Source organism: Ptychodera flava (genome assembly GCF_041260155.1).
Source record: "Ptychodera flava strain L36383 chromosome 3 unlocalized genomic scaffold, AS_Pfla_20210202 Scaffold_27__1_contigs__length_13241970_pilon, whole genome shotgun sequence".
In the NCBI taxonomy this organism is placed as follows: Eukaryota; Metazoa; Hemichordata; class Enteropneusta; family Ptychoderidae; genus Ptychodera; species Ptychodera flava.
The window spans coordinates 11,722,408-11,735,163 of NW_027248281.1; the positions used below are offsets into that span (position 1 = coordinate 11,722,408).

Here is a 12,756-nt window from a genome sequence, read left to right on the forward strand (position 1 = left end):
ATATATATATACAAGCAAATACTACTGACCAATTTGAGTGTTATGCAATCATTAAAAAGTTCAAACACAATAAAGACAAGAACGTACACAAGCAAACACACAAACAAACTGTCATACAAACATTGTTATCAAAATCGGTCATGATAGGCACTTGAAACACTATCACAAATTTTAGATAACATGTATTCCCATGTTTACTTCTACTAGAAACGTTCGCAAGAAAACCATTGCAAAATCTATGCAGGATTTTGATGCCTGGCTTCTGTATTTTGGCAGCTTACCAATATTAACTTCATATTGTTTCTTGTTTGCCAAAGTAAAACAGTGCTATACGAAAATTTTAAGTTTAAGAGTTAGAACTCTGTTTTCGGTCGTTTCTCGAATAAAGCAGCGATTTGCGGGATCGAAGATGTACGTTTAACCAATGCCTTTAGTTTAGGATATCGATCCAATATGGTGACTTCGAAGAATGGGGAATATTCCATCCGCACAAAAAACTCGAAGTCAACCCACGTAGGCTAAAATGAATAAATTATAATTGAAAGAGAGAGAGAGAGAGAGAGAGAGAGAGAGAGAGAGAGAGAGGGAGGGAGAGAAAAAGAGAGAGTTAACAAAGCAGACGTTATAATGTAGACGCTAGCAGACGTTGAAATGGCAAATAGAGATGTCAATATAATTTTTCATTTACCGAATGTCCGACAAAGAATCCACTTCTTCCATTGTTTGCGACATGGATTTTTTCTAGAGCTGCTAATATAGAATCCGCCTTCACTGCAAAGTCAGCCTTGTGTTCGGCCTATGGAAAAATGTAAATGGTGTATTTAAAGTGTGTATCTCAAATTGTCTATACTAAATACTGCATATCATCTATTCAGTGTAACAGTTCAAGGAGCACTTGAAATGAGTGTAAAGCAGGGTGGTTAATCCGACTCATTAGACAGGGTACAAGCCATTCAAAAGAATCACCCAGTCACAGATGCTGGTCACTCCTTGGACAAATATTGTGTAACGTGCAAACAAATTCCTTAAGACTCAAAATTATTTGTCTGCAACTACTTTGCAATAGTCGTCTACAGCTGATATTCCGTAATGCGTTCCCTCTTAAATAAAACGAAGCAAATATCCGATCTATGTTTCACGTGGTTTATTCGAATATAAGCATGTCTTCAAGACTGAGAATAACATATTCTCTGAGTAGAATGTTGTACTACAAACGTTGAGAACGTTTGGGAACGTTTGGGAACGATTAACTAAAAACAAATCAAACAAAAGGATACAGGAGTGAGAACTAAGCTACGTTCACACTATGACACAGGAAGTAAATACTCTCTATGACACAGGAAATTAGAGACAGGAAGTAACTAACAGGAAGTAATACTCCCTCTAAGATGACTCAGGGGTCAAAGGTCATAATAGGTGGGGTGGTCACGTGACCCACCTCAGTAAACGCCCTCTAACGGTGACTGAACGTTTACTTTCGTTGACAAAATCTCATTTGCAAAAACGCAGTCTTGACTTAAGGAGTGAACAATTAGCTGCTTTGAAACAATCACTAACTCAAAGTTGCATAAGAATACAATCACAAACTACTTTAACTAAAAGGTCTCAAAGGAAGATACTATAAAACGTAATCAGAGTCAGTTGAATGTGTCCATTATAATGTTCATTGTTCGCACACTTCAATGACTCCTTGGCCTTTTGTTAGGCGCACGTGCTCTTAGAGTCTCACAATGCTTTAAAGTCACAAAAGAATCAACTGAATGGCTTACCGATTTTGTTCGGAGTTGTATAAGACTATCGCATCAACAGGTTCAAAGCTGTTCCATCAAAATGGTCTTTACAAGCAATCTTGGCGAGAACTATAGCCGGTCGCCTTAAGAGACATGTACACTCTCCAAAGGTCTAACTCAAAGTGCCCAAAAGCACGCTTGGAATGGGTACATGTGCGCATTGCGTAATACAACAGGTAAACATTGAAGGACGGAAGTTGATGGTGAGTCATGACTTTGAATTTGAACTATGGCCAAATAAGGGGATGTTGATTTTGACCGTAACATTTTGCATAGATTGTAAAGGCATTGCTGAAGGCAAATGTTCGCCTAATTGCAAAAAACGAAAACGTCATCACGTTTTTTCCCTGTGAGTCTGTACAATTTACAATTAGTCAAATTGTGGTTTTTATACACTTTACTTTACTTTACTTTCATGGTTCAATGTTGACTACATTATACTTTATTTTTGTACATCACTGACACTTCAGAATCACAGGGTCGGAATATATCAGTCGCGTGATAATTGTATTTGTTATATCATACGAAAATGTAAATTAGTATTGATTCATGGAAACTAAAATTATGTCATATGATTAAAAGTGTTTGCAAATTAGACAGTTATGTTTCCACATCCCGTATGTTCCATTTCCCATACTTTCATATTAATTTTTATTTTATCCTTTAGCTAACTACCTTCTTTGTTTCATCTTTCTCAACGAAGATTTTTTCTGACACCAACGTAAAGGTCTTCGCATACATCAATTATCATGTATATTTTTGCCTTCTCAAGATTACTTATTCCAGCGAAACCTCCAGATGAAGAAAAGAAAGCAATCAACGACAAATTGGCAATTATAAAATATTAATAAAATTACGAGAGGGCTCTTCAAAAATTATATGCCTTTATTTGAACGAAATATTTGAGAAAGGGGCAATTAATATTTGTTACGGTAAAGTATATAACAAAAAAATTGCATGATATATACTTAACGTGATTTATTATTTTCAATCCTCATTTTTGTGAGTTGACTACGTTCAGTAGCAAAGGTTGTGCATCGATCAGCGGAAGGTCAGTCGGCAACTAATTCTTATACATTTTTTATTATTTTGGTTGTGTTTGTACTTTACACATTCTCGGTTTACTTGGACATCCTCGAGAAAACAAAAAACGAATTGCCGAAACCTACCTAAATTTTTAGATTAAAAATTGATTTACATCGGAAGAATGCTATTGATCTGGAATTGAAAAAACAAACTTTATCTGAGGTAAATTCTATCTAAGGTATGATTCTTTTAAACTATTTTCTGATACGAAGTAAACCACTGGCACACTGAATTTAACTTACCATATTCGTTAGCGGGATAACGGCCACTGGCCCTTGACTGTGCAAGTTGCCAAGTACGAACTTTCCATTGATTTCCAAGCACGGCACTTGATCAAACGGATATTCTTAAATACAAAAGCCCACAAAGGGATGTTATCGTCGTGAAGGATAATTGCTGTTGTGTGCACAGAACTGCGTTTGCTATAAAACATTTCGCAAACATTTCGCTCGATGCGTCCACACAATCCTTCCATGACACATTAGATGTTCATAACAAGTGTAAATATCACAGTTTGCTTTTTTGTTTTATATTTGCTCGATAACCAGTGTGCCCCCGGCGAACATCGCTACCTTCGTACAACGAAGCATGATTATCGCACATGTTTTTTACAGGGACGTAAGCTGTAACTTGTGGCATGCAAGTTTTTCAGTACTATGTTCCTGTACATCAACTACCGTGTCTGACCCTAATCAGTTGGTCATGCTGAAATTTCGAGTAGTCTTTTACATCAATAGCTGTCACTAACTCACTCACTCATACAGATAAGCCTTTTTCTCTGAGAGAATTCAATGCTATTCAATTGCAAATCCTCGAAATCAAATAAAAACCAGTCCTTCTCTACTAAATAAACACAGCATGATAATTCATAGTTACTCTAAGTCTGACGACTGTTGATTCTACAACAATGCTAACACTCTGTATTAGGTTTTAACTTCCTTGAGAAAAATAACCAACAGACTATGTCTCTTGTTTATTTTTGTATCATATCATCAACTACAGGTGGCGACCGCTATCACTGATGTCGAAAACCACGCCTTTGTAAGCCAACGTAAAGCAGAATCCTTGCTAGGTGAATATGCCAACGACAATAAACAGGTGGTCGAAGACAAAACAACCTTTTCCATGGTGATAGATGCAACCCATTACCAAATATGGTAGAACATCAACACTGCTTGAGCCTAACATCATTGCCATCCCAGAAAGTGGTTCCTGTATCACATCACCTGCTATAAAGGCGTACTTGCTCATGTAATTTACTCTGTATTGTATTGTATTGTATTGTATTGTATTTTATTTTATTGAGTATTGTGACCTTCTTTGTCGTTAATTTGCAGTTGACATTTAGTAAACTACTATTATGCTCGTTTAAAGGTTTCTCATACGGTTACACTTCAATTCGCTATAGTACAATCACATTTGTTAGAGTCGTGGGCTTGAACAGTTTAAATAGAACTATTTCCATGACCTCACCAGTAATACTTTTTGAGTTTAATCCTTTGTTATGTACGATGTTCGTGATTTTCTGGAAAAATAAATTACAATTACAATTATAATCAAACCAAACTGAACCAATGACCATGGAGTATTCGACACCAAGTTATTCAGTTTTTGAGAAACATAGTGATGGAAATGGCAGAAGTGACATTGCCTGCTGAAGATGATGCAACATTGACTGCATCAAGTACAAAGTGGTACCACATCTTGCGAAGTGTCCTTACTAGTCGCCCTCTAGCATATGGCTACGTGCACGTAGAACGCGACCGTGAAGTATCCCGCTCTGATATCGTAGTAGGGGAACAGCTTGGTGAAGGTCGTTTCGGCAAAGTCTTTAAGGGATGCTTAAGACTCTCAACCAAGAGTGGACGCAAAGACGTGGCCATCAAAATACTTCCAGGTACGATTGATAAAAATCATGATGTTTCCCTTTTTGTAAGCTATATCATAGGACCTCGTGTTGATTAGCCTGCTGTTGCATTCAGGTTATAGGTTAGGACTGCGTCCATTTTTTCTCTTGATTTTCATCTTTTAAATGAACAAATATGAATTGCTTTAAACGACTGGTTTTCGTTGTGACAAATTGATCTGTCTCTTATAACCACATGGTTACAATTTCATCTATTTAATCCTTATCCTTGCTTGTTCGTTATATTTTTTTCTGCCCTTCGACCGATTACCTACGCAAAGTTGACTTCATTACAATAAGAATGTGTTGACAATGACAAAAATACAGGTTTGGAAAGCCGAAAAACGGACATAATGTGCATTTTATCTCGCTTTCAATTCCATTGAAGTTATCTGATGCTATTATAGAAATACGCATTAAAATGTCATTTATCAATCATCCTAAAATGAGGTTTTTAGTTTGTTAAAAATGATAAGTATCGATCATTATTTCTTACACGTATTTCCAGTAAAATAAATATTAAATCAATCATGACTCTTTAGTTAGAGGGCATCTTGAGAAGAATGTGGATACCAATAAAAGACTTATTTTTTCAGGGAGCACTAGGGCGGTGATCTTTAGGTATAACTATCGTTTGTGTTCTTCTCCTAGATTGCAGCAGTGCCGAAGAGTGTAAGAGACCTGTACTTGTATGTGACTCACCGAGTCCGCACGAACAATGACTACAATTGTTTAATTCTACAATTTCCAAATATGAAACTGGAAAAACACTGCAACCAAACAGAACAATTTTGCAAATAATACTCTTGGAGGTCCCAGTTTCTTAGGCCCAATGGTCTTCAGGTGTGTCTTAAACTCAAGAAGAACGATATCCTTATATCGAGTTAACGAAATTGCATTTCTTTGATAATTGTAATTGTATTACATGATAAGTAAGTCTTATCATATACCCATGCCCATATTGCTACATCTTAGTGACGATCACCGTAAAATATCAACCGTGATATTTCACGGTAAACGTCGAGATATGCACGATGAACGTCATCAGTTTTAGAGTTTTTTTCGAACTACATTAGCAGTTTGTTGGTAAACAACGTAAACAACAGAATGGCTGCCGCTCCCCGCCTGCGAAGCGATGTCTAGCAAACATTCTGCCGCTCGCACGGCGCCGGCACTGTGCACGGTCTCCACCGAACAGGTAGTGAGCGCGTGGCGTGACAGCGATGTCGCGCGCGCGACGACTGTTGACATGGCAACTCTGAGGGTAAACTAACAAAATGACGTCACTCCGAGCGAGCTCCATGCCGTACGACGATCGAAATCAGGATAGATTTAAAGCTGAGCAGTTTTTGATCGGTAACATTTGTAATAGCATATTGCACCTTAAAACTTCCCTTCTGTGTGACGATTTTTGTATCCCGGTGTCTTTCTTCTTGGGTTTCATTAATATATGGACGACTTGCAGCGATGTCGCGCGTGATGTTGACATCTTCGTCGTACACTTTATGAATGAAGCCTGTTCACATAAACATTCTGAAATTTTTGCGCAAGGCGTGATAAAGTAAAGCCTCAAAATTAAAGGTTTTTCGTTCTACTAGTAAGAATTCCCTAAAATAAAGGGCATGGGTATATGATAAATCGGTTATTACACGATATCGCCTGTTCCTTATGTCTTATCAGCATTCGTGTCATTTTTATATGTGTCATTTGTATATATGACATATATGTATATATATGTGTGTCAAAGTGTATTTGTTTGTTTTTTGTATGTAAGTATGTATGTATATATATATGACATTGTATATTCTGACAGCTGTTCAATGGAGCACACGACGCGGAGTGGCAGACAGAGAACTGACAAGCATGTGACAGTGTTAAGTTAACAAATTGTTCATTTGCATATTTTATGAAGTTTTGTAAGTAGTCATACCATTCCGAAATAACTGGACCAAATGTGATGAAATTTGCTGCAGATACTGATCTGACAGATATCTAATCATGATGTAAAGCGTTTAGTTGTTTCGAGTTAAATAAGGGTTCATTTGCATATTAAATGAACCTTGTAATTAGCGATATTACTAAAAAATTACAGCATTACATTTTGATGAAACTTGCTATAGATATTGATCGAATAAATATTTAATTGTACTAAGAAGCATTAGGCATGTCAAGTTAATAATTAGCTCATTTACATTTTAAATAAAGTTTTGTAATTAGTGAGACGTTTATACGGTCTACTGCTACAGTAACTATCTCTGACGAGGATTCATTTTATTTTGTTATTCAATATTCTGTCAATAAACAAAATTCATACCAATAAAATCGACACCCGTGTGAGGCATATAATAAAAACAATAAGATATATGTTATATCATTATATGTAGCAGGTTTCATCAATTTTCGCACAGTACTCTCAGAGTTAAATCACTAATTACAAAAGTTTATTTATTATGTAAATGAGATAATTATTAACTTCACACGCCTAACAGTACGATTAAATATTTATTAGATCAATATCTGTAGCAAGTTTCATCAAATGAAATGCTGTGATTTTTGAGCAATATCACTAATTACAAAGTTCATTGAAAATGCAAATGCACCTTTACTTAACTCCACAAAACTCAATGCTTTACACCAGAATTAGCTATCTGTCGGATCAGTGTCTGCAGCAGATTTCATCACATTTGGTCCAGCTATTACGGAGTTATATGACCAATAAAATATGCAAATGAACTATTTGTTAACTTGACACTGCAAAATGCTTGTTAGTACAATAAGATATTTATCAGATCAATATCTGTACCCGATTTTACTGAGCTGGGTGCCGTAATTTAAGAGTTATATACCTAATTACAAAATTCATTAAATATGCAAATGAAACCTTAACTAACTTCACAATACTAAATGCTTTACACCACAGTTGGATAGCAGTCGGATCAGTATCTGCAGCCGATTTCATCTCATTTGGTGCAGATATTTTGGAGTTATATGACTAAAAAACTTCATAAAATATGCAAATGAGCTACTTGTTAACTTGACACTGCCCAATGCTTCTAGGTATAATTAGATATATATCAGATCAATATTTGTTGCAAGTCTCATCATGTTTGGTGCAGGAATTTCAGAGTTATCTCACTAATAACAAAAGTTCATTATATATGAAAATGAGCAGATAATTGACATGACATATACAGTATCATGATTATCTGAGATATTTGAGATTGTCATCTGTGAAAAGTTTCATGAAATTTTGTGGAGTGTTTCTTGATATATGTCTACACTGTCATTACCGTCTCCATAGGGAAACCATTATAGGAAAAAAAAAACAATATTGCACAACTTAATGAATAGGCAAGCCACACTAACCAAAATCTAATCAGTTCTTACAAGTAGCATATGGTACATTTGTACCAAATCTGACTTGAATCTGTTCAGCTGTTTTTGAGTTATCGTGTAAACAGACAGACAGACAGACAGACACACACACTCACACACACACGGACAGACAGACACACATCGCTATGACATTAGCCCACGTGTTCACACACGTGAGCTAAAAACGATCATGATTGATTTGAGATCGGCGTTCATTATTTTGTGTGAATTGAAACTTTGAGAAATATCTATTCAGTAAAGCGACCATCATGATGCATGACATAGGGTGCATGTCTGCTTTGCACTTAACGTGTAAAAGTAGTGCAAGTATGATTTTCTGTGGCAAGGCATGTCATAATATGCTTTATTAATAGTGAAATATCTAGGCTATACAGAATGTTCTTCTCAGTGAGAAAGGTCAATAATCGCAATCACAGAGGCTGTTGAAATCTGGAAAAACTGATAACGTTTAAACAACAACTGATATGTTTTATGTGTCAAAACAAAATTTAGAATTATCGCTGACACAATGTTTGTCGCATCATATATCAATGAAGTAATATTAATCTATTGCTAGAATGGCAGGGACTGCCTCGTGATGTTGACATCATGTTATGTATCAAGTTGAAACAAATTCGCTGAATTGAAGCATATCTTAGCATAGACTTATTTCACCGTTCCCTGTTCACAGCTTCTAATTTCAGCCCTACACTGATGTGCTCCAACTGTTGACTTGTTAACAATGCAAGCAGGCAAAGGCGTGGCGACATAGTGTTGGTAACGTTTTGTTTAACGATTTCGCTGTCTGGAATCTGACATATTGAAAAATATTTGTATCCGACGTGCAGTCAGGTTTTCCTCGGATCCAAAGATTGATAACCTAGTATTTGCACAGTGACAGACTGTATAGCTGACTACGTGAGATGTGTTTGCCAGGATGCACCATATAAGAAGAGCGTTCTGTGGTAAAAATTTTGTTTTGTGGTACGAGAGTTTTGTTGTACGAATTTTGTTGTGTGTTTACATCACGAATAATGGCAAAAAGACATCGGACTTCCTCATATATTTGGAAAAATGCTTGCACCCGCCGAAGGCGGCGCATCTCAAAAGAATAAGAGAATGAGAGAGTTGGATTTCCCAAATTTTGTAATTACTATTTTTTCCTTTGGTCTACTTTGATAATTTTTCTCAAGACATTACCGAATCAGTTTTTTTCTTCTCCGTCTGCAGAATCATTTTTCCCAAACTCCTCCCGACCCCCGCAATGTAACGGTTCTCACCTAACTAAATCAGTGATGAGTAGAGACAGCAGCGAAAAGCGGAACATATTCTACTTTCACAGATCACCTTTGTGATCCTATAGGACGTGTCAAAGCGAAGGCTTGATGTTTTGGCATACGTTCATATCAGATATATGCACATGTTTTTGATTTATAACTTTTGAAATGAAAAACGTTTAGATTTGCAATGCCAAGCTCCTCGTAAATGTTGTTTTCTTTCCTTTTGAACAAGCCATTCAAGAGATAATGTATAACGATCGTTCATATCTTCATAACAAGAATATCATGTTCTTTGAACTAAAAAAATATCTCAGCATTCAGAAAGGCTAGCGCTTGTCCTCATACTGGAACGTTTAGACAAAATTTTAATTTCACTGTTTAAGTTCAAAGATAAACACTATTGGAACTAATTAGGGATAACTTGATCTTCATATTTGTCCTATTTCTCAAAAGTGTTAGGTGCCATATTTCGATATTACAAATTACTAATAAAACAAGTGTATAACTTAAAAAGTAAAAGCAGACGAGCTTATATTTGCGGATTAAACAAGCATTACTTCACCATCCAATTATGCCACATTGATTCCAATCGTGTTGATAATAAATTAATCTTAAGGTATTCGGCATGACGAACAAGTGTGTGGGGGATCGTTTATGAAGCAGGATCTTTTGAGTTCAAGTGATTGAGGCAGAGGCGTCGGCTCTATTTCACCAAACTTTATTACTACAGCTACGTTGAACTACTGCTACAATAACATAATGTATCAGTGGGTGGATAAGTGACGACCAGTTCCAGTGGTGAGCGATGCGCTCTGAGTATACGCATACGCATACACTATATTGTACATAAACACATGCTAAAGTAAAGTGCTTGATTCAGGCTGTGATATTGCCTGTTTTGGCGGAAAGTAAGAAGTGTCTTTGACTTTGATTGGTCCGAGATGAGCGTCAAGTCAGAAAAAATTACAAGTATGTGCGAACGCAGTATATTGGAAGGAACTGACAAGATGGCATTTTATCTTCATTATCAAGGAATTAAGAAGTAGCTATCTCTGCTTAAAGTTTCGCAACAAAGCGATATCCGTTGAATGAACGTTGCCGTGACGAGTCTCGTGATTTGTTACCTGGCTAGTTATTTCAACTAGGGCGACATAGTCATGACATGTGTATTCTAAAAAGCGTGCGACTGCAAAAAAAATGTATTTTTAGCATTTGTATTGTATTTATTTTGAGTACAGTAACTGATACAACCGCGGCAAAGCCAGTGCATAGGTAACTGATTGTTATACAAACACTAATAGTAATTAATATGTAGTCTAACTGCGCCTTGTTTATCTAAATTTGTCGCTGTCAGTTAGAAATCTCAGCAGGGTGGCGTTAAATGGTACTGTCTTCAGGAAGTCCATGCCAAGTTGATTTCGTATATTTATGTTTGGCAAGGGGACTTCTCATATCTAAACCAAACACCCCGTGGTTTATTAGCTCTTTAGCAGTAAAATAAAGATGCCGCTTCTATACTTTAAGGTTTTCCAGTACTTGTTGCTATTGTAGTTTCTGTTTGTATTACAATCAGTTATCTATGCACTGGCTTTGCCGCGGTTGTAAGTATATCATTGGGGCCTGGGACACCGGGTCCTTTAAAAATGCAAAATGAATAATGAGGTGGCTGATGACGTAGGCCAGTGCACCAGTGCGTAAGTCTGCTCTAGAAGAAGCTTTAGATTTCTAAAATGGATTTTAAGTCAACAGATGAGCGGTTACAAGGTTGGAATCGGTGTTGTATTGGTTTCCTTTCAGATAATATGACGCAGACATAGAGATGCAAAAGTATCTTAATTGTAAGCTATGACTTACGATTGATTGAACAGCTCGCTAAACGATTGGCGTTGCTATTCTCAGGACACTGATGTACAGTCTTCTTAATTATCATTTTTTGCATAATTTGCATTTGAGTCGATGAGCCAGTACATAAAGCAACAATGTGACAAATCAGCACAATAGATCACTATGACCTGTACAAACAGTGACTTTCAGTGTATTCTACGTACTAAGACACAAGTTAACGGTGCGGATAAATTTCAACACCGGTGACAAATACGCCGGTCAAAGTTTATACTTTGATTCAGTACTTGTGATTTGAATAAGAACGCCATGAAAACCTCAACGAAATAGCCATCACAAGGTCAGCTTGGAGGGTCAACTGGAAACGATAATGATTTTCTCCTGTTCACAGCGTGCAAACAAACTGGGTGTAGGCACGAGATACTTGAAGGGGCAGGGGAGAAAATGGGAATTTCCATGGAACCTTGGAAATTCCTGGGAACATTAGGACCCTCCAATTGCTTAGTCCATGCAAATCACACACAGATTTCAGAAAACGGAACTTTCATTGGAGGACAGTTAGCGCTAACTTTGATGATTGTTCCATTATTTTTGTTTCATACGTTTGAATGATAAAATAAGTTTTCGTCCGTACACACTATCTGAAATTCGACCCATAGCGTGTTGTAAAACCTCGGCCCCAATAAGATGCCAAGATGTTTTGATAGGAAAGCATTATTCCCATAAATAAGCATATATTGCCGATGGTAATGATAAGTTTACCTATAAATATGCAAGATAAATGTTATTCTTCGTTGGCTGTATTTTGTAAAAGTGCGTTTTATTGCTGCGATATATATGTTTCTGCTGTGAGAGCCAGATATAGGTCATGACCATTGACGTCATACAGACATCATACAAGTCACATTGCATCCTAGTGTATTCATGTCCATGACAGACCCGGATTGTTTTCAACACTAAAACACACTTTCGGGCTTGTTTCAAGCTTGAGGAAAAGTTTAAGTCAGTCACTTTCGGAGCGCATACTACATTAATGTTGACTGCAGTCTTTTGTACTATTTCCCAAAGCGTGTTGAGATACACAGAATGCTGAACTCAGACTGTCCAAGTGTAAACTGCATTTTGATGCTGATAAGAGATTTATGTTGCTAACTAGAATTCAAACGTAAACTATTTACACATATAGCCACTCGGTTGACAAGCTAAAATGCAGATGTTTACGCATGTTTTGGAGAGTACAACAAGATCTCTCAATTAATATAAACAACAATTGGGTAACAACCATCAAAAGTTACAGATACTCACTCTCTAACCTATTGACGACATTTTCTTCGAATGAACACTCAACCTGATTATCAGCGTATAAGCAGGCTGAAGAATCAACAGCCAAAGATGGTCATAACATAGAGTAATGGAAAGGCAAGTAAGAACTGAAGGTGAAAACGCATTCAGCAAATTTAAATTGTGCCTAAGCACA

General features: G+C 36.7%; 1 long non-coding RNA gene across 1 annotated transcript; it reads right to left on the reverse strand.

Moving 5' to 3' along the window:
- Positions 1 to 32: 32 nt before the first annotated feature.
- LOC139126156 (uncharacterized) lies at positions 33 to 1,932 on the reverse strand. Its single transcript, XR_011550488.1, has 3 exons — positions 1,770 to 1,932; positions 689 to 796; positions 33 to 518 (listed from the first exon to the last, which is right to left on the reverse strand). It is a non-coding gene; the product is annotated as an uncharacterized lncRNA (long non-coding RNA).
- Positions 1,933 to 12,756: the final 10,824 nt, after the last annotated feature.